The sequence below is a fragment of the Hyla sarda genome, chromosome 1 (assembly GCF_029499605.1).
Source record: "Hyla sarda isolate aHylSar1 chromosome 1, aHylSar1.hap1, whole genome shotgun sequence".
Classification (NCBI taxonomy): Eukaryota; Metazoa; Chordata; class Amphibia; order Anura; family Hylidae; genus Hyla; species Hyla sarda.
The window spans coordinates 139195953-139219718 of record NC_079189.1 but is presented as its reverse complement, the minus strand read 5'-3'; positions in this window follow the sequence as shown (position 1 = coordinate 139219718).

The following is a 23766-nucleotide window of genomic DNA, read 5'->3' as shown; positions in this document are numbered from 1 at the left end:
CAAGCATATTAACTGAGCAGTGACTAAAGCTGGAAAGGAGGAATATGGACATGTGCCTGTAGCCATCTTGGATCAAAGTTCAGCAAAAGATAACAGAGAGAGGACACAGGGGAGCAGCCTGTTAGGATCAAAGTGTGCTGCAGAGGCTGAGGGGAATCTGAATGCAAGTTGAGCAAGATCAAGAGCTGTTCAAGATCAAAAGACCTTCTGTGAGCAGTAAAGAGAAACTTAAAGCAGGACTGACTTGGTTTACAGCCTGTGGATGGGTAAGCCTGAAACCCTTCCTTTCCTGTTTCACAAAAGGTACCCTGAACTCACATATTGATAAAAGACCTTGATATCTGTTTGCTGGCATTTTGATTGTTGAGTTTCAACCTACTTCAAGTGACACAGTGGAGCAAGACTATTAATGGGCCCCATGCAGTCAATGTGCACTGAAGGTATCCAACAGCCACTAGAGCAAATATTTGGGTGGACTGCTGGTGTTATGAGAATGGGATATATACACACATTGCATTTGTGAGATTTTGTGCTATACCGTACCTTACTATTTTGTTATGATATGTATGGTTGTTTTACCTTATGTAATACAAAGTTACAGCTACAGCTTTATGGTTATCTAGCGTGTTTGTAGTGAGTTGAGCATGTTTGTAATTCATATGTTATGCATCTGTCCACAGCATGTCTGTTTTTTACTGACCTCTTTTCTATGACGGAAGTTCAGTAGTTTTTATGGTTGCTTTTGATTGTCGTCCACACTTGCGGCCATGTTTGTTCACTGTTGTGGACAAGACATCTGTGCTGCAGGCGTTGCTGTTTTTTTTTTCTCCTGAAATTGTTTTGCCCCTTTTCCATACCCCCATCACGAATATTCATTGATTTGTTGCTGTTCTATGATTGGTTGGGCGTTCTGTTCTCTTCCTTACTTTTTTGCACAGTACAAGATGCTAGCGGGACGATGGGTGTCTTGTCCCACTGTCAGCCAGCACTTCGCTCGCAACTCACAGTGTACTGAATACCCTGTATCAGCGCTGTGGCTGACATGTAACCCCTTACCCGCCATGGGCGCCCGTGGGGGAATCAGGGGAATCATCTATCATGACTCCCCTGCTGGTGCACGGTCCCCATGGCGGGGGAATTAGTAACATGTCAGCGGGTGCACTGTCAGCTTCTCACCCCGCAGTCCCCACATCAGAAAATTAATGAATTGCCAGCTGCTGCGCGCTGTCCCCACATCAGGGAACTAATCATATGTGACCCACGGCCACTGCTCTGCTTCTCCCCCCCCCCTCCCAAAAGCGATGTCTCCGGGGAAAGGGTTAACTGTGAGCCGCAGCGCTGCACATTCTCCCAACGCTGGGATATGATCGGAGAACAGAAGCTGTCACCTCCTCTTGCAAGCGCTGAAAGTCAGTGAGCCGCAGGGACAGCACACTGCGGCTGACAATTCATTAATTCCCTGATGTGGGGACTGCGGGGTAAAAAGTGCGCCCGTGGGGGGGGGGGGGGGGAGATTGGGAATAATGATGGCACTGCGGTTAACATGTTACTAATTCCCCCCGTGACGGGAACTGTGTGCCCGCAGGGGGAATCATGATAGCGGATTCCCCTTTATTCCCCCCCCCCCCGTGGGTGCACTTTCCCCATGGCGGGGAAGGGGTTACATGTCTGCCACAGTGCTGATACCAGGGTATTCAGTACACTGTGAGCCGCGGGTGCAGGGCTGACTGACAGCGGGAGGAGACATCATCCTCCCGCTGTCATCTTGTACTGTGAGCCACAGGCGCAGGGCTACCTGACAGTGTAAGGAGACATCCATCCTCCCGCTGTCATCTTGTGTAAACACAGAGAGACTGCAAGGACAAATCTGATAGGTCACAGCCAAGCACGGTAACAGAAGCTGACTGGCCAACATACTGGTCACGTGTCACAGACCTAGATAATTGGGCTGACAGTGTGCTAACCTCACAACCAATGCTAAACACACATCCAGACCAGACAGAAAAAAAAGAGACAAAGTATACTAATGAAAAAAAAAAAAAAGAGTATACCCCCCCCACGAGCATACTGTCAGGGCGGGAAAAGGGCATGCTAAAGGGAAAAAAAAAGCCGATCACAAACAGGGCTGGGCGGCAACGCAAAATAAGTTGGGCAAGGCTCTGGAAGAGGAGACAAGCTACGAGGCATGCTGGCATGCATGTTTCTAAAACAAAGGCAAAAGGGAAATGGATGCTACACTACATGGACACACTTGTGCACAGAAAGGAAGAGAAAGACAAACAAAGAGCAAGCACGAGACCAGAGATAAGAAGAAAACTCACCTGCAAGGGTAAGTAGAAACTGAAAAAACACATTGGCCACCAGAGTCCCCTTTGGGACTCCATTGGGTGGAGGCACTTCCACAGATATGTATCCCACCTCCCTGATAGGAGGGGAGGCTCAGGATTGGCCTGCTGAGAGCAAAGAGGTAACAAGGATCACAGGGATAAGAAGAAATACGAGGTTTTGTAGTAATTCTCATGACAGTCTTCATCATTGCTCCAAATAAATTTACAATACATTGTGAATCCCAGGATGATCTGAGGAAACCCCCTATTTAGACTAGGCCTACATAGTGGCTTTATCCCTGAGACAGGTCGTGCAGCTAAAAATCATCACATCACATTGCCTACAGTATATTACACTGGATTGCAGCAATGAGGAATATTATCAGCATACATCTTACCATCATACCGTTACTGACCAAATCCTGTATACTGAGACCAATATGACCAATTATACCAGTATACAAGATGGAAATCTCCCCCCCACCCATAGGGTGACTATATGGTGGAAGATGTAAGCTCTACACAGGCTCTGTAGACCATATAAGTGATTACATACAGTTACATCAGGTGGCTCGCAGGTGACTTCTGAATGGAGTGGTTCACTTTCCTTTTTCTTCTCCATCCGGCCCAGACCGTCATGACAACTCTTCCAGCCTCAACTCGTCTCCACAGAACCTGCAGGACAAACATTTTAGGCTCCACACTTTTCCAGCACCTATAGCGCTCCATAAAGTAAAAGTAACCCCTTGGTGTCCCAAACAGTGGGCAGATAAATTGGTTGGGGAAGTGTAGGTAGTTCCCTCACATTACATAGTTAGGTTTCTCCTGTATGTAGAAAGGACCCATCACATGGTTTTCCCCATTACGCAAGAGCCCAGAGTAGGTTGGTGCCATTTGTAGGTAGGCCCCCCTGTAAATATCTGCTCCTTGTTGGCAGTAGCAGCCCCCTATAGGTAGGGGATACTCCCTGTAGGTAAATTTTCCTGTACATAGTAGTCCCCTGAATATAATAGCAGTAGCCCCACTTTAGATAGTAGTAGTAGCAGACCCCCTTTTGGTAGTAGTAGTAGTAGTAGTAGTAGCAGACCTCCTTTAGGTAGTAGCAGTAGTAGCAGACCCCATTTAAGTAGATGCTGCCTTTAGGTAGTAGCAGCAGGAGCCCCTTTAGGTAGTAGTAGCCCTCTTTAGGTAGCAATAGTAGTCCATTTTAGTAATTAATAGTAGGCCCCTTTAGGTAGCAATAGAATAGTATGCCCCTTATGGTAAAAATAGTACCCTCTTAATTTAGAAATAGTAGCCCCCTTTAGATATTCATAGTACCCCCTTTAGGTAGTAACAGGAGCTCCCTTTAGGAAGTAATAGGAACTCCCTTTAGGTAGTAATAGTAACCCACTTAAGGTAGTAGTAGCCCCCTTAAGGTAGCAATGGGAACCTCCTTTAGGTAGTAGAAGTAGCCTCCTTTAGGTAGCAATACCCCCTTTAGGTAGTAATAGTAACCCCCTTAAGGTAGTAAAAGGAGCCCCCTTTTGATAGTAGAAGCCCCCTTAAGGTAGAAATACTTCTTTTAGGTAGAAATGGGAGCTCCCTTTAGGTAGTAGTAGCCCCCTAAGGTAGCAATAGGAGCCCCCTTTAGATAGAAGAAGTAGCCTCCTTTTGGTAGCAATAGCCCCTTTAGGTAGCAATAGAAGCCCCCTTTAGGTATAAGTACCACCTTTAGGTAACAATAGGAGCCCCCTTTAGGTAGAAATAGTAGCCCCCCTTTAGGTAGTAATAGGAGCCCTCATCAGGTAGTGATAATAGCTCCCTTTTGGCCTTAAGGACCAGGCCAATTTCATTTTTGCATTTTTGTTTTTTTCCTCTTCACCTTCTAAAATCCATAACTCGTTTATATTTCCATCCACAGACCCATATGATGGCTAGATTTTTGCGGACCAATTGTACTTTGCAATGACATCACTAATTTTACCATAATATGGTACACTTTACAATAAAAATTACATGTTTTCTTTATCCTTTTGGACAATACCATTAAAATGATACCAATGTTTACATATTTTTCTATTATTGCACTGCTTTTAAAAAATCTCAAACTATTTTTACAAAATAAATATGTTTAAATTGCCCTTTTTTGACCACCTCTAACTTTTCATTTTTTGCGCCATGACCTGTAGTTTGTTCATTTTTGTGTATAAGTGACTTTTTAATCGCTTTTTTTTATAATTTCTTTTGAGAATGTGATGTGACCAAAAAAGCAGCAATTGTGGATTTTTCTTCCTGTTTACGCCACTCACCATACGGAATCATGAACATTATATTTTGATAGAATGGACATTTACACACGCAGTGACATATACGCCTGATGCTTGGGTCTTGTGCAAGACGTAATTGTACATCCTTGCGCACAAAGTTCCATCCATTGTTATTAAGGGGTTAAGGTAGTAAAAATTGCCCCCTTTAGGTAGTAGTAGCCCCCATAAGGTGGCAATAGGAACCCCCTTTAGATAGTAGAAGTAGCCTCTTTTAGGTAGAAATACCCCCTTTAGGTATCATAGGAGCCCTCCTTTAGGTAGTAGAAGTAGCCTTCTTTAGGTAACAGTACCCCCTTTAGGAAGTAAAAGGAGTCCCCTTAAGGTAGCAATAGGAGCCCCCCTTAAGTAGTAGATGTAGGTAGTGATGGTAGCCCCCTTTAGGTAGCCAAGATAATAAAAACATAAGCACCTGGCTCCCACTCAGCTTCTCTTCTATCCTCTCCTCCGGTCTGTGCTCTGGCATGTGATGACATCACTCATGTGCTGGAGCACTGAATGCAGAGGAAGGGCGCTCAGGCCTCTTGTTGGTTGCCTGTATATTGCAGGCGACCACAAGAGAGATTGACAGGGCGAGGTGTCAATGGCTCTTCGCTCTGTCAATCAGCCGAGTGCCTCAATAAGATATATACGCGTCTGTTTATGTTACATTTATAGTTAAATGAGTCCCGGACGGCCCTGCAGATGGCCCGACCCACCAGGCAAATGCCTAGTGTGCCCAATGTCCAGTCCGACCCTGCTGGGAATTGAAAAAAAATCTATCCAGGATAGATTGCTGGTTACATCATTGGCAAGTTCATGGAAGTGGAGTGGCTACACAATATGTGCAAGGTACTAATCTTGTCGAAAAGGACCATTCGCTGTTGTTGGTATTGGAACTATGAATAAAGCTGCATGAACCTGACATACAACTATTATTTAAGACAATGGCACAGATTTATCAAAGAATGTCTAAGGTAGAGCTAGAGTTTATTTGGGTGGTGGGTTTGACTAGCATGCATCTTATTTATCAAGAAGGTGCCGCAGGATGATGAATTTTGGGCAGCTCTGCTGTGGTGGGAAAAGCTCTACCACATACACTTTTTCTAGATACTTGTGAGGGAGGGAAGTAGACACTTTCCCGGGTCCTGAATTTGCAGGTTAGGTGTTTTTACTTACTTTCACAGAGCTGCCGGGACATTTTTACTTGCATCTTAGACGCTACAATCAAATTTGATTGCAGTGTCTAAGGGATTAAAGCCATGCATCACTGTGATCGGTGATGTCTGGCATTAGAGATGGGTCCTGGTGGCAGATAGCCGCCAGGACCACCCAGCTATGACAAAGCTATGTGTCATAGAAAGGGTGTGGGATGCTGTTATCCACAAGAGGTTAACAAAAGGTTGAATTGTGGAAGGTAGAAGTGATTCTCACGCCTACTGGTAGGTGGTGTAGCTTTGCACCTAAATAAGTACCTTTGCGCACAAAATAGCGACTTTTGACAAAAGTCGCAAATGATAAATACGTGACCACTGCATGGTCAAAAAGAAAAAGTTCCACGGGTAGGCAAAAAGAGTGAAACTGTCTACATCAAAAGACGCATAAAAGTCGCTAAATATGCTGCTTGCGCCTGAACTGCGCCAAAACATAGACAAAAAAAGCTCTAAAAGCAATTATAAATTTCCCCCTATATGTATATAAAGTTAACTTTTATTGTTGTTCTTTAAAATATGTGATAAACTGGAACAATTCCTATGAATAAGATTTAAAATATGTATGTGATTTACAGCAATAGCTTATTACAAATAGCAAGATACAGCAGTGAATCCCCATACAGTATGAGGGATATATTAATTCGAAGAACTTAAAGTCTTTGTCTAGTTCGACAAGTATTATAAACTTTTACAAAGTTGCTCTCCCTCAAATAGGCTGTTGAACAAATGTGTCCAGGGCCGGATCAGCATTGGTGCTCATGGAGCGCCTACTCCAGGCCCCGGGCCCACAGGATGCCCCCCATCACATTCGGGACATCCCTGTGTCCTGAAAAATCTTTTCAAGACACAAGGATGCCCCGGTTACCACTCGGCGACCCCGCGTTAACTTTAAAAATGCAGGGGCCGCTGGGAGGTAGTGCACGCAGGGACGTCACTGACGTCCTGTGCGCCCATAGAAGAACAGAACGGAGCATCGAGGAGGACGCTCGCATGGTAAGTCACCACTCACCAGCAGCACGTCATCTTCAGTGTTTCGACCACTGCTCCTCTCATACAGAAGGCTATATGTCTGTGGGGGAACTGTACTGCACCTAATGTGGGGGAACTGTACTGCAGCTAATGTGGGGGAACTTTATTGCCCCTAATGTGGGGAACTATATTGCACCTAATGTGGGGAACTATACTGCCAACCTAATGTGGGGGAACTGGACGGCACCTAATGGGAGGGAACTATACTGCACCTAATGGGGGGAACTATACTGCACCTAATGGGGGGAACTATACTGCACCTAATGGGGGGAACTGTACTGCACCTAATGTGGGGGAACTATACTGCACCGATTATAGGGGAACTATACTGCACCTAATGTGGGGGAACTATACTGCACCTAATGTGGGGGAACTATACTGCACCTAATGTGGGGGAACAATACTGCACCTAATGGGGGAACTATCCTGCACCTAATGGAGGGAACTATACTGCACCTAATGGGGGGAACTATACTGCACCTAATGTGGGGGAAACCATAATGCATGTAATGTGGGGGGAACTATACTGTGCCAAATGGGGGAAATGTACTGCACCTAATGGGGGGAACTGTACTGCACCTAATGGGGGGGGGGACTGTACTGCACCCCTAATGTGGGGGAACTGTACTGCACCCCTAATGTGGGGGAACTGTACTGCACCCCTAATGTGGGGGACCTGTACTGCACCCCTAATGTGGGGGAACTGCACTGCACCTCTAAAGTGGGGAACTGTACTGCATCCCTAACGTGAGGGAACTGTACTGCACCCCTAATGTGCGGGGACTTTACTGCACCTAATGGGGGGGAACTGTACTGCACCTAACGGGGGGGGGGGGACTGTACTGCACCTAATGGGGGGAGCTGTACTGCACCCCTAATGTGGGGGAACTGTACTGCACCCCTAATGTGGGGGGAACTGTACTGCACCCCTAATGTGGGGGAACTGTGCTGCACCCCTAAAGTGCGGGGACTTTACTGCACCTAATGGGGGAGGACTGTATTGCAACTAATGGGGGGAACTGTACTGCGCCTAATGGGGGGACTGTACTGCACCTAATGGGGGGGAACTGTACTGCACCCCTAATGTGGGGCAACTGTACAACACCCCTAATGTGGGGGAACTGCACTGCATCTCTAATGTGGGGAACTGTACTGCACCCCTAACGTGGGGGAACTGTACTGCACCCCTAATGTGCGGGGACTTTGCTGCACCTAATGGGGGGAACTGTACTGCACCTAACGGGGGGGGGGGGGCTGTACTGCACCTAATGGGGGGAACTGTACTGCACCCCTAATGTGGGGGAACTGTACTGCACCCCTAATGTGGGGGAACTGTACTGCACCCCTAATGTTCTGGGACTTTACTGCACCTAATGGGGGAGGGGGAACTGTACTGCACCTAATGGGGGGGAACTGTACTGCACCTAATGGGGGGGACTGTACTGCATCTTATAGGGGGGAACTGTACTACACCCCTAATGTGGGGGAACTGTACTGCACCTCTCATGTGGGGGAACTGTACTGCACCCCTAATGTGGGGGAACTGTACTGCACCCCTAATGTGGGGAAACTGTACTGCACCCCTAATGTGCGGGGACTTTACTGCACCTAATAGGGGGGAACTGTACTGCACCTAACGAAGGGGGGACTGTACTGCACCTAATGGGGGGAACTGTACTGCACCCCTAATGTGGGGGAACTGTACTGCATCCCTAATGTGGGGGAACTGTACTGCACCCCTAATGTGGGGGAACTGTACTGCACCCCTAATGTGCTGGGACTTTACTGCACCTAATGGGGGAGGGGGAACTGTACTGCACCTAATGGGGGGGGGGACTGTACTGCACCTAATGGGGGGGACTGTACTGCACCTTATAGGGGGGAACTGTACTGCACCCCTAATGTGGGGGAACTGTACTACACCCCGTATGTGGGGGAACTGTACTGCATCTCTTATGTGGGGGAACTGTTCTGCACCCCTAATGTGGGGGAACTGTACTGCACCCCTAATGTGCTGGGACTTTACTGCACCTAATGGGGGGGACTGTACTGCATCTTATAGGGGGGGGGGACTGTACTACACCCCTAATGTGGGGGAACTGTACTGCACCTCTCATGTGGGGGAACTGTACTGCACCCCTAACGTGGGGGAACTGTACTGCACCCCTAATGTGGGGAAACTGTACTGCACCCCAAATGTGCGGGGACTTTACTGCACCTAATGGGGGGGAACTGTACTGCACCTAACGGGGGGGGGGGGGGGGGGGGAATGTACTGCACCTAATGGGGGGAACTGTACTGCACCCCTAATGTGGGGGAACTGTACTGCATCACTAATGTGGGGGAACTGTACTGCACCCCTAATGTGGGGGAACTGTACTGCACCCCTAATGTGCTGGGACTTTACTGCATCTAATGGGGGAGGGGGAACTGTACTGCACCTAATGGGGGGGAACTGTACTGCACCTAATGGGGGGGACTGTACTGCACCTTATAGGGGGGAACTGCACTGCACCCCTAATGTGGGGGAACTGTACTGCACCTCTTATGTGGGGGAACTGTTCTGCACCCCTAATGTGCCGGAACTTATACTGCACCTAGTGTGGGGGAACTATACTGCACCTAATGTGGGGGAACTGCCGGGGGGCATCATAATGAAGTGCCCCGTCTTCCAGTGTGGGGGAACTGTACTGCACCCCTAATGTGCTGGGACTTTACTGCACCTAATGGGGAGGGGGAACTGTACTGCACCTAATTGGGGGGGGGAACTGTACTACACCTAATGGGGGGGACTGTACTGCATCTTATAGGGGGGAACTGTACTGCACCTCTAATGTGGGGGAACTGTACTACACCCCTAATGTGGGGGAACTGTACTGCACCTCTAATGTGGGGGAACTGTACTGCAACCCTAATGTGGGGGAACTGCACTGCACCCCTAATGTGGGGAACTGTACTGCACCCCTAACGTGGGGGAACTGTACTGCACCCCTAATGTGGGGGACTTTACTGCACCTAATGGGAGGGAACTGTACTGCACCTAACGGGGGAGGGGGGAATGTACTGCACCTAATGGGGGGAACTGTACTGCACCCCTAATGTGGGGGAACTGTACTGCACCCCTAATGTGGGGGAACTGTACTGCACCACTAATGTGGGGGAACTGTACTGCACCCCTAATGTGCTGGGACTTTACTGCACCTAATGGGGAGGGGGAACTGTACTGCACCTAATGGGGGGGAACTGTACTGCACCTAATGGGGGGGACTGTACTGCACCCCTAATGTGGGGGAACTGTACTACACCCCTAATGTGGGGGAACTGTACTGCACCTCTTATGTGGGGGAACTGTGCTGCACCCCTAATGTGCGGGGACATATACTGCACCTAATGTGGGGGAACTATACTGCACCTATTGTGGGGTAACTGCCGGGGGAGGGGGGGCATCATAATGAAGTGCTCTGTCTTCCAGTGTGGCACCACATAAACAGTGCCAAATTGCAAAAATATCAAATCCCTCTACAGAGGTACAAAGGTGATCCCTGCTAGCTTCTGATTTACAATTGAGGTGGGATTATTCTGTTTATTAAGTCCAGGAGAACAGATGTATGCTTATATTTGTTGTTCTAATGTTCTGTAGCTAAAGGGGTACTCCTCCCTTTGACATCTTAATCCAAAGGATAGGGGATAAGATGTCTGATTGTAGGGGTCCCGCCGCTAGGACCCCTGTGATCTCTTCTGCGGCACCGCAATCATCTGACGCACAGAGCGGGCTTCGCCCCATGCCTGATGACAAGTGATGCGGTGTGACGTCTCGATCACGCCCCTCGTAATGTCATGGCCACACCCTCTCAATGTAAGTCTATGGGAGGGGGCATGGCAGCTGCCACGTCCCCTCCCATAGACTTGCATTGAGGGGGCGTGGTCGGGATGTCACAAGCCTCCAGTGCCGCAGCTGGGGTTCTAAACGAACAGGCAGATTATGGGGGATTCAGCGGCAGAACCCCCACCATCAGACATATTATACCCTATCCTTTGGATAGGGGATAAGATGTCTAGGGGCGGAGTACCCCTTTAACCAACATAAGCTTATAATGCTTTATTAATAATCTTTATTTACTCCTAACTTATCAATATTCACTTTAATATCACTGTTTATTATTTACTCTATTATTTATTCATTAATGTTTATTACTTATAATCAATAAATCTGCATATTTTAATAATACCTATTTATTATATTGTTCTATTGCAAAACTACTTTCCTAGCGTAATATGCAGAACTTAATATATTGGAGGAATTAGTCGGCTTAGATGTGAATTGCACTTGCTGTATTTTTTGCCAATTCACCAGGTCAGAATTTTTATTGACCTTAGGTCATAGGTCACTAATGGCACCATGACCACCCATACGCGGTAACCCGACAGAATCGGACGTCTACCCAAGCCATCAAAAGGTTTTTGCACCACTTTGGGCTACAAGCTAGACTCACATTTCACTGATCTCACACCACTGCTCTCAAGGACTATCATGGTACAGATAGCAAGACAGCAATGGCGGCTGGAATGGCGGTCTATCCTCTTCAGCAATGAGTCCCACTTTTATCCTGGGTGCAATGATCCTAGATGATGTTATATTTGTTTATTGTGTATTGGATAAAGTAGCACCATTTGTAGTCATAATAGGACAAAAGTTATGGTAAGTAATTTACACAAATGTTATACATACAGCTAAAAGCTAATTTTTACTTGTGTCTAATTTGGGCTGCGGGCTGCCGCAGTTTAATTGGGTGCATTTGCGCAGTGACATTCCTTTTTTTGTTCGAAGTACTTGTGTCTAATCCTCCATACCCAGAAGGTTGGTGTCTGGTATTGTGCCAAGGGACTGGCGCAAGGCAAATGTGGTACCAATCTTCAAGAAGGGAACTAGGTCTTCCCCAGGAAACTATAGACCGGTAAGTTTAACGTGCATTGTGGGTAAATAGTTTGAAGGACTTATAAGGGATTACATACAGGAATACATAGGGGATAATTGTATTATAAGTGATAGCCAGCATGGGTTTACTAAGGATAGAAGTTGTCAAACCAATCTAATTTGCTTTTATGAAGAGGTGAGTAGAAGCCTTGACAGAGGAATGGCTGTGGATATAGTGTTTCTGGATTTGATACTGTCCCTCATAGACGTCTGACACGTAAGTTAAGGTCTTTGGGTTTGGAAATTTTAGTTTGTAACTGGATTGAACACTGGCTCATGGATCGTACCCAGAGAGTGGTGGTCAATGATTCTTACTCTGATTGGTCCCCGGTTATTAGGGGTGTACCCCAAGGTTCAGTACTGGGCCCGCTGTTGTTTAATTTATTTATCAATGATATAGAGGATGGTATTAACAGCTCTGTTTCTATCTTTGCAGATGACACCAAGCTTTGTAGCACGGTACAGTCTATAGAGGATGTGCATAAGTTACAAGGTGACTTGGATAGACTAAGTGTCTGGGCATCCACTTGGCAAATGAGGTTCAATGTGAATAAATGTAAAGTTATGCATCTGGGTACTAATAACATGCATGCATCGTATGTCTTAGGGGGGATTAAACTGGCAGAGTCACTGGTAGAGAAGGATCTGGGTGTACTTGTAGATCACAGACTACAGAATAGCATGCAATGTCAGGCTGCTGCTTCCAAAGCCGGCAGGATATTGTCATGTATAAAAAGAGGCATGGACTCAAGGGACAGGGACATAATACTCCCCCTTTATAAAGCATTGGTACTGCCTCACCTGGAATATGCTGTTCAGTTTTGGTCGCCTGTACATAAAAGGGACACTGTGGAGCTGGAAAGGGTGCAGAGACGCGCGACTAAACTGATATGGGGCATGGAACATCTTAGCTATGAGGAGCGATTAAAGGAGTTACAATTGTTTAGTCTTGAGAAGAGACGTTTAAGGGGGGATATGATAAACGTATATAAGTATATTAATGGCCCATACAAAAAATATGGAGAAAAACTGTTCCAGGTTAAACCCCCCCAAAGGACAAGGGGGCACTCCCTCCATCTGGAGAAGAAAAAGTTTAGTCTCAAGGGGCGACACGCCTTCTTTACCATGAGAACTGTGAACCTATGGAACAGTCTACCTCAGGAACTGGTCACAGCAGGAAAAATTAACAGCTTTAAAAAAGGATTAGATACATTCCTGGAACAAAATAACATGAATGCTTATGAAGAAATATAAAATCCCATCCCTTCCCCAATATCGCGCCACACCCCTACCCTTCAATTGCCTGGTTGAACTTGATGGACATATGTCTTTTTTCGACCGTACTAACTATGTAACTTCTGTACTTCTGGCTACCTAATGAATCTCAACTATGGCTAAAAGAACAGGAGAAATTTAAGAAACCATATTGTATTACACATAATAAAACCAGTTCAAAGAAGTATCACGTCTTGCAATGAAAAACAGCATTAATTCTTTATAAGAGTCTTGAACTTTCATTGGAATTATCCATTATTTACCATTCTTATTACAGCATTATTCATAGGGATTTACAAGATAATGCATCTGTAGCTTTGTTTTAATCCACTGGATTTAAATGATCTTAATTGGGAGTTAAAAGGACTGACCTCTGTGGCATGGTCAAAGGCAACTCTTGGTCTTATCTACTGAGGTATGAATATGAGGCTATTAAATAATACCAATGAACAAATACATTTAAGTATGAGCATAGACTCTACTCTGGCAGAATGGTTTTCTTTTAAATATGCCCAGGCTTCCAGCAGTAGAAAACAAACCTTTACTAATCTCCAGGGGACTCAGGAAAGGCTGCTCCGGTCCCTGGTGTAATCCTCTTCCTGGGTTTGATGAGATACAGTGCAGCTCAGTAAATTGTTGGCCACAATGTGTCCTGTTTCAGCCACTGATTGGCTGAGCTGCGATGTGATGTATTGAGCCTCGGCACCAGGAAAAAAGATGGGCACAAGGCTTAACATGTCACATTGCCACCCAGCCAATCACTGGCTGAGGCAGGACATTGCTGCGGCCAGCAATTCGGTGATCTGCACTCATCATTGCTCCAAATAAATTTACAATACATTGTGAATCCCAGGATGATCTGAGGAAACCCCCTATTTAGACTAGGCCTACATAGTGGCTTTATCCCTGAGACAGGTCGTGCAGCTAAAAATCATCACATCACATTGCCTACAGTATATTACACTGGACTGCAGCAATGAGGAATATTATCAGCATACATCTTACCATCATACTGTTACTGACCAAATCCTGTATACTGAGACCAATATGACCAATTATACCAGTATACAAGATGGAAATCTCCCCCCCCCCCCCATAGGGTGACTATATGGTGGAAGATGTAAGCTCTACACAGGCTCTGCAGACCATATAAGTGATTACATACAGTTACATCAGGTGGCTCGCAGGTGACTTCTGAATGGAGTGGTTCACTTTCCTTTTTCTTCTCCATCCGGCCCAGACCGTCATGACAACTCTTCCAGCCTCAACTCGTCTCCACAGAACCTGCAGGACAAACATTTTAGGCTCCACACTTTTCCAGCACCTATAGCGCTCCATAAAGTAAAAGTAACCCCTTGGTGTCCCAAACAGTGGGCAGATAAATTGGTTGGGGAAGTGTAGGTAGTTCCCTCACATTACATAGTTAGGTTTCTCCTGTATGTAGAAAGGACCCATCACATGGTTTTCCCCATTACGCAAGTGCCCAGAGTAGGTAGGTGCCATTTGTAGGTAGGCCCCCCTGTAAATATCTGCTCCTTGTTGGCAGTAGCAGCCCCCTATAGGTAGGGGATACTCCCTGTAGGTAAATTTTCCTGTACATAGTAGTCCCCTGAATATAATAGCAGTAGCCCCACTTTAGATAGTAGTAGTAGCAGACCCCCTTTTGGTAGTAGTAGTAGTAGTAGTAGCAGACCTCCTTTAGGTAGTAGCAGTAGTAGCAGACCCCATTTAAGTAGATGCTGCCTTTAGGTAGTAGCAGGAGCCCCTTTAGGTAGTAGTAGCCCTCTTTAGGTAGCAATAGTAGTCCATTTTAGTAATTAATAGTAGGCCCCTTTAGGTAGCAATAGAAATAGTATGCCCCTTATGGTAAAAATAGTACCCTCTTAATTTAGAAATAGTAGCCCCCTTTAGATATTCATAGTACCCCCTTTAGGTAGTAACAGGAGCTCCCTTTAGGAAGTAATAGGAACTCCCTTTAGGTAGTAATAGTAACCCACTTAAGGTAGTAGTAGCCCCCTTAAGGTAGCAATGGGAACCTCCTTTAGGTAGTAGAAGTAGCCTCCTTTAGGTAGCAATACCCCCTTTAGGTAGTAATAGTAACCCCCTTAAGGTAGTAAAAGGAGCCCCCTTTTGATAGTAGAAGCCCCCTTAAGGTAGAAATACTTCTTTTAGGTAGAAATGGGAGCTCCCTTTAGGTAGTAGTAGCCCCCTAAGGTAGCAATAGGAGCCCCCTTTAGATAGAAGAAGTAGCCTCCTTTTGGTAGCAATAGCCCCTTTAGGTAGCAATAGAAGCCCCCTTTAGGTATAAGTACCACCTTTAGGTTACAATAGGAGCCCCCTTTAGGTAGAAATAGTAGCCCCCCTTTAGGTAGTAATAGGAGCCCTCATCAGGTAGTGATAATAGCTCCCTTTTGGCCTTAAGGACCAGGCCAATTTCCTTTTTGCATTTTTGTTTTTTTCCTCTTCACCTTCTAAAATCCATAACTCGTTTATATTTCCATCCACAGACCCATATGATGGCTAGATTTTTGCGGACCAATTGTACTTTGCAATGACATCACTAATTTTACCATAATATGGTACACTTTACAGTAAAAATTACATGTTTTCTTTATCCTTTTGGACAATACCATTAAAATGATACCAATGTTTACATATTTTTCTATTATTGCACTGCTTTTAAAAAATCTCAAACTATTTTTACAAAATAAATATGTTTAAATTGCCCTTTTTTGACCACCTCTAACTTTTCATTTTTTGCGCCATGACCTGTAGTTTGTTCATTTTTGTGTATAAGTGACTTTTTAATCGCTTTTTTTTATAATTTCTTTTGAGAATGTGATGTGACCAAAAAAGCAGCAATTGTGGATTTTTCTTCCTGTTTACGCTACTCACCATACGGAATCATGAACATTATATTTTGATAGAATGGACATTTACACACGCAGTGACATATACGCCTGATGCTTGGGTCTTGTGCAAGACGTAATTGTACATCCTTGCGCACGAAGTTCCAGCACTTTAGGACGTACATTTACATCCATTGTTATTAAGGGGTTAAGGTAGTAAAAATTGCCCCCTTTAGGTAGTAGTAGCCCCCATAAGGTAGCAATAGGAACCCCCTTTAGATAGTAGAAGTAGCCTCCTTTAGGTAGAAATACCCCCTTTAGGTATCATAGGAGCCCTCCTTTAGGTAGTAGAAGTAGCCTTCTTTAGGTAACAGTACCCCCTTTAGGAAGTAAAAGGAGTCCCCTTAAGGTAGCAATAGGAGCCCCCCTTAAGTAGTAGATGTAGGTAGTGATGGTAGCCCCCTTTAGGTAGCCAAGATAATAAAAACATAAGCACCTGGCTCCCACTCAGCTTCTCTTCTATCCTCTCCTCCGGTCTGTGCTCTGGCATGTGATGACATCACTCATGTGCTGGAGCACTGAATGCAGAGGAAGGGCGCTCAGGCCTCTTGTTGGTTGCCTGTATATTGCAGGCGACCACAAGAGAGATTGACAGGGCGAGGTGTCAATGGCTCTTCGCTCTGTCAATCAGCCGAGTGCCTCAATAAGATATATACGCGTCTGTTTATGTTACATTTATAGTTAAATGAGTCCCGGACGGCCCTGCAGATGGCCCGACCCACCAGGCAAATGCCTAGTGTGCCCAATGTCCAGTCCGACCCTGCTGGGAATTGAAAAAAAATCTATCCAGGATAGATTGCTGGTTACATCATTGGCAAGTTCATGGAAGTGGAGTGGCTACACAATATGTGCAAGGTACTAATCTTGTCGAAAAGGACCATTCGCTGTTGTTGGTATTGGAACTATGAATAAAGCTGCATGAACCTGACATACAACTATTATTTAAAACAATGGCACAGATTTATCAAAGAATGTCTAAGGTAGAGCTAGAGTTTATTTGGGTGGTGGGTTTGACTAGCATGCATCTTATTTATCAAGAAGGTGCTGCAGGATGATGAATTTTGGGCAGCTCTGCTGTGGTGGGAAAAGCTCTACCACATACACTTTTTCTAGAAACTTGTGAGGGAGGGAAGTAGACACTTTCCCGGGTCCTGAATTTGCAGGTTAGGTGCTTTTACTTACTTTCACAGAGCTGCCGGGACATTTTTACTTGCATCTTAGACGCTACAATCAAATTTGATTGCAGTGTCTAAGGGATTAAAGCCAGGCATCACCGTGATTGGTGATGTCTGGCATTAGAGATGGGTCCTGGTGGCAGATAGCCGCCAGGACCACCCAGCTATGACAAAGCTATGTGTCATAGAAAGGGTGTGGGATGCTGTTGTCCACAAGAGGTTAACAAAAGGTTGAATTGTGGAAGGTAGAAGTGATTCTCATGCCTACTGGTAAGTGGTGTAGCTTTGCACCTAAATAAGTACCTTTGCGCACAAAATAGCGACTTTTGACAAAAGTCGCAAATGATAAATACGTGACCACTGCATGGTCAAAAAGAAAAAGTTCCACGGGTAGGCAAAAAGAGTGAAACTGTCTACATCAAAAGACGCATAAAAGTCGCTAAATATGCTGCTTGCGTCTGAACTGCGCCAAAACATAGACAAAAAAAGCTCTAAAAGCAATTATAAATTTCCCCCTATATGTATATAAAGTTAACTTTTATTGTTGTTCTTTAAAATATGTGATAAACTGGAACAATTCCTATGAATAAGATTTAAAATATGTATGTGATTTACAGCAATAGCTTATTACAAATAGCAAGATACAGCAGTGAATCCCCATACAGTATAAGGGATATATTAATTCGAAGAACTTAAAGTCTTTGTCTAGTTCGACAAGTATTATAAACTTTTACAAAGTTGCTCTCCCTCAAATAGGCTGTTGAACAAATGTGTCCAGGGCCGGATCAGCATTGGTGCTCATGGAGCGCCTACTCCAGGCCCCGGGCCCACAGGATGCCCCCCATCACATTCGGGACATCCCTGTGTCCTGAAAAATCTTTTCAAGACACAAGGATGCCCCGGTTACCACTCGGCGACCCCGCGTTAACTTTAAAAATGCAGGGGCCGCTGGGAGGTAGTGCACGCAGGGACGTCACTGACGTCCTATGCGCCCATAGAAGAATAGAACGGAGCATCGAGGTGGACGCTCGCATGGTAAGTCACCACTCACCAGCGGCACGTCATCTTCAGTGTTTCGACCACTGCTCCTCTCATACAGAAGGCTGTATGTCTGTGGGGGAACTGTACTGCACCTAATGTGGGGGAACTGTACTGCAGCTAATGTGGGGGAACTTTATTGCCCCTAATGTGGGGAACTATATTGCACCTAATGTGGGGAACTATACTGCCAACCTAATGTGGGGGAACTGGACGGCACCTAATGGGAGGGAACTATACTGCACCTAATGGGGGAACTATACTGCACCTAATGGGGGGAACTATACTGCACCTAATGGGGGGAACTGTACTGCACCTAATGTGGGGGAACTATACTGCACCTATTATAGGGGAACTATACTGCACCTAATGTGGGGGAACTAAACTGCACCTAATGTGGGGGAACTATACTGCACCTAATGTGGGGGAACGATACTGCACCTAATGGGGGAACTATCCTGCACCTAATGGAGGGAACTATACTGCACCTAATGGGGGGAACTATACTGCACCTAATGTGGGGGAAACCATACTGTATGTAATGTGGGGGGAACTATACTGTGCCAAATGGGGGAAATGTACTACACCTAATGGGGGGAACTGTACTGCACCTAATGGGGGGGGGACTGTACTTCACCCCTAATGTGGGGGAACTGTACTAAACCCCTAATGTGGGGGACCTGTACTGCACCCCTAATGTGGGGGAACTGCACTGCACCTCTAAAGTGGGGAACTGTACTGCACCCCTAATGTGCGGGGACTTTACTGCACCTAATGGGGGGGGGGGAACTGTACTGCACCTAACGGTGGGGGGGACTGTACTGCACCTAATGGGGGGAGCTGTACTGCACCCTTAATGTGGGGGAACTGTACTGCACCCCTAATGTGGGGGGAACTGTACTGCACCCCTAATGTGGGGGAACTGTGCTGCACCCCTAAAGTGCGGGGACTTTACTGCACCTAATGGGGGAGGACTGTATTGCAACTAATGGGGGGAACTGTACTGCGCCTAATGGGGGGACTGTACTGCACCTAATGGGGGGAACTGTACTGCACCCCTAATGTGGGGCAACTGTACAACACCCCTAATGTGGGGGAACTGTACTGCACCCCTAATGTGGGGGAACTGCACTGCATCTCTAATGTGGGGAACTGTACTGCACCCCTAACGTGGGGGAAATGTACTGCACCCCTAATGTGCGGGGACTTTGCTGCACCTAATGGGGGGAACTGTACTGCACCTAACGGGGGGGGGGGGGGGGCTGTACTGCACCTAATGGGGGGAACTGTACTGCACCCCTAATGTGGGGGAACTGTACTGCACCCCTAATGTGGGGGAACTGTACTGCACCCCTAATGTGGGGGAACTGTACTGCACCCCTAATGTGCTGGGACTTTACTGCACCTAATGGGGGAGGGGGAACTGTACTGCACCTAATGGGGGGGGAACTGTACTGCACCTAATGGGGGGGACTGTACTGCATCTTATAGGGGGGAACTGTACTACACCCCTAATGTGGGGGAACTGTACTACACCTCTCATGTGGGGGAACTGTACTGCACCCCTAATGTAGGGGAACTGTACTGCACCCCTAATGTGGGGAAACTGTACTGCACCCCTAATGTGCGGGGACTTTACTGCACCTAATAGGGGGGAACTGTACTGCACCTAACGAAGGGGGGACTGTACTGCACCTAATGGGGGGAACTGTACTGCACCCCTAATGTGGGGGAACTGTACTGCATCCCTAAAGTGGGGGAACTGTACTGCACCCCTAATGTGGGGGAACTGTACTGCACCCCTAATGTGCTGGGACTTTACTGCACCTAATGGGGGAGGGGGAACTGTACTGCACCTAATGGGGGGGGACTGTACTGCACCTAATGGGGGGGACTGTACTGCACCTTATAGGGGGGAACTGTACTGCACCCCTAATGTGGGGGAACTGTACTGCACCCCTAATGTGGGGGACCTGTACTGCATCTCTTATGTGGGGGAACTGTTCTGCACCCCTAATGTGGGGGAACTGTACTGCACCCCTAATGTGCTGGGACTTTACTGCACCTAATGGGGGGACTGTACTGCATCTTATAGGGGGGGGACTGTACTACACCCCTAATGTGGGGGAACTGTACTGCACCCCAAATGTGCGGGGACTTTACTGCACCTAATGGGGGGGAACTGTACTGCACCTAACGGGGGGGGGGGGGGAAATGTACTGCACCTAATGGGGGGAACTGTACTGCACCCCTAATGTGGGGGAACTGTACTGCATCCCTAATGTGGGGGAACTGTACTGCACCCCTAATGTGGGGGAACTGTACTGCACCCCTAATGTGCTGGGACTTTACTGCACCTAATGGGGGAGGGGGAACTGTACTGCACCTAATGGGGGGGAACTGTACTGCACCTAATGGGGGGGACTGTACTGCATCTTATAGGGGGGGAGACTGTACTACACCCCTAATGTGGGGGAACTGTACTGCACCCCAAATGTGCGGGGACTTTACTGCACCTAATGGGGGGGAACTGTACTGCACCTAACGGGGGGGGGGGAATGTACTGCACCTAATGGGGGGAACTGTACTGCACCCCTAATGTGGGGGAACTGTACTGCATCCCTAATGTGGGGGAACTGTACTGCACCCCTAATGTGGGGGAACTGTACTGCACCCCTAATGTGCTGGGACTTTACTGCACCTAATGGGGGAGGGGGAACTGTACTGCACCTAATGGGGGGGAACTGTACTGCACCTAATGGGGGGGGACTGTACTGCACCTTATAGGGGGGAACTGCACTGCACCCCTAATGTGGGGGAACTGTACTGCACCTCTTATGTGGGGGAACTGTTCTGCACCCCTAATGTGCCGGAACTTATACTGCACCTAGGTTGGGGGAACTATACTGCACCTAATGTGGGGGAACTGCCGGGGGGCATCATAATGAAGTGCCCCGTCTTCCAGTGTGGGGGAACTGTACTGCACCCCTAATGTGCTGGGACTTTACTGCACCTAATGGGGAGGGGGAACTGTACTGCACCTAATTGGGGGGGGGGGGAACTGTACTACACCTAATGGGGGGGACTGTACTGCATCTTATAGGGGGGAACTGTACTGCACCTCTAATGTGGGGGAACTGTACTACACCCCTAATGTGGGGGAACTGTACTGCACCTCTAATGTGGGAGAACTGTACTGCACCCCTAATGTGGGGGAACTGCACTGCACCCCTAATGTGGGGAACTGTACTGCACCCCTAATGTGGGGGAACTGTACTGCACCCCTAATGTGGGGGACTTTACTACACCTAATGGGGGGAACTGTACTGCACCTAACGGGGGAGGGGAGAATGTACTGCACCTAATGGGGGGAACTGTACTGCACCCCTAATGTGGGGGAACTGTACTGCACCCCTAATGTGGGGGAACTGTACTGCACCCCTAATGTGGGGGAACTGTACTGCACCACTAATGTGGGGGAACTGTACTGCACCCCTAATGTTCTGGGACTTTACTGCACCTAATGGGGAGGGGGAACTGTACTGCACCTAATGGGGGGGAACTGTACTGCACCTAATGGGGGGGACTGTACTGCACCCCTAATGTGGGGGAACTGTACTACACCCCTAATGTGGGGGAACTGTACTGCACCTCTTATGTGGGGGAACTGTGCTGCACCCCTAATGTGCGGGGACTTATACTGCACCTAATGTGGGGGAACTATACTGCACCTATTGTGGGGTAACTGCCGGGGGAGGGGGGGCATCATAATGAAGTGCTCTGTCTTCCAGTGTGGCACCACATAAACAGTGCCAAATTGCAAAAATATCAAATTCCTCTACAGAGGTACAAAGGTGATCCCTGCTAGCTTCTGATTTACAATTGAGGTGGGATTATTCTGTTTATTAAGTCCAGGAGAACAGATGTATGCTTATATTTGTTGTTCTAATGTTCTGTAGCTAAAGGGGTACTCCTCCCTTAGACATCTTACCCCCTATCCAAAGGATAGGGGATAAGATGTCTGATTGTAGGGGTCCCGCCGCTAGGACCCCTGTGATCTCTTCTGCGGCACCGCAATCATCTGACGCACAGAGCGGGCTTCGCCCCATGCCTGATGACAAGTGATGCGGTGTGACGTCTCGATCACGCCCCTCGTAATGTCATTGCCACACCCTCTCAATGTAAGTCTATGGGAGGGGGCATGACAGCTGCCACGCCCCCTCCCATAGACTTGCATTGAGGGGGCGTGGTCGGGATGTCACAAGCCTCCAGTGCCGCAGCTGGGGTTCTAAACGAACAGGCAGATTATGGGGGATTCAGCGGCAGAACCCCCACCATCAGACATATTATACCCTATCCTTTGGATAGGGGATAAGATGTCTAGGGGCGGAGTACCCCTTTAACCAACATAAGCTTATAATGCTTTATTAATAATCTTTATTTACTCCTAACTTATCAATATTCACTTTAATATCACTGTTTATTATTTACTCTATTATTTACTCATTAATGTTTATTACTTATAATCAATAAATCTGCATATTTTAATAATACCTATTTATTATATTGTTATATTGCAAAACTACTTTCCTAGGGTAATATGCAGAACTTAATATATTGGAGGAATTAGTCGGCTTAGATGTGAATTGCACTTGCTGTATTTTTTGCCAATTCACCAGGTCAGAATTTTTATTGACCTTAGGTCATAGGTCACTAATGGCACCATGACCACCCATACGCGGTAACCCGACAGAATCGGACGTCTACCCAAGCCATCAAAAGGTTTTTGCACCACTTTGGGCTACAAGCTAGACTCACATTTCACTGATCTCACACCACTGCTCTCAAGGACTATCATGGTACAGATAGCAAGACAGCAATGGCGGCTGGAATGGCGGTCTATCCTCTTCAGCAATGAGTCCCACTTTTATCCTGGGTGCAATGATCCTAGATGATGTTATATTTGTTTATTGTGTATTGGATAAAGTAGCACCATTTGTAGTCATAATAGGACAAAAGTTATGGTAAGTAATTTACACAAATGTTATACATACAGCTAAAAGCTAATTTTTACTTGTGTCTAATTTGGGCTGCGGGCTGCCGCAGTTTAATTGGGTGCATTTGCGCAGTGACGTTCCTTTTTTTGTTCGAAGTACTTGTGTCTAATCCTCCATACCCAGAAGGTTGGTGTCTGGTATTGTGCCAAGGGACTGGCGCAAGGCAAATGTGGTACCAATCTTCAAGAAGGGCACTAGGTCTTCCCCAGGAAACTATAGACCGGTAAGTTTAACGTGCATTGTGGGTAAATAGTTTGAAGGACTTATAAGGGATTACATACAGGAATACATAGGGGATAATAGTATTATAAGTGATAGCCAGCATGGGTTTACTAAGGATAGAAGTTGTCAAACCAATCTAATTTGCTTTTATGAAGAGGTGAGTAGAAGCCTTGACAGAGGAATGGCTGTGGATATAGTGTTTCTGGATTTTGCTAAAGCATTTGATACTGTCCCTCATAGACGTCTGACACGTAAGTTAA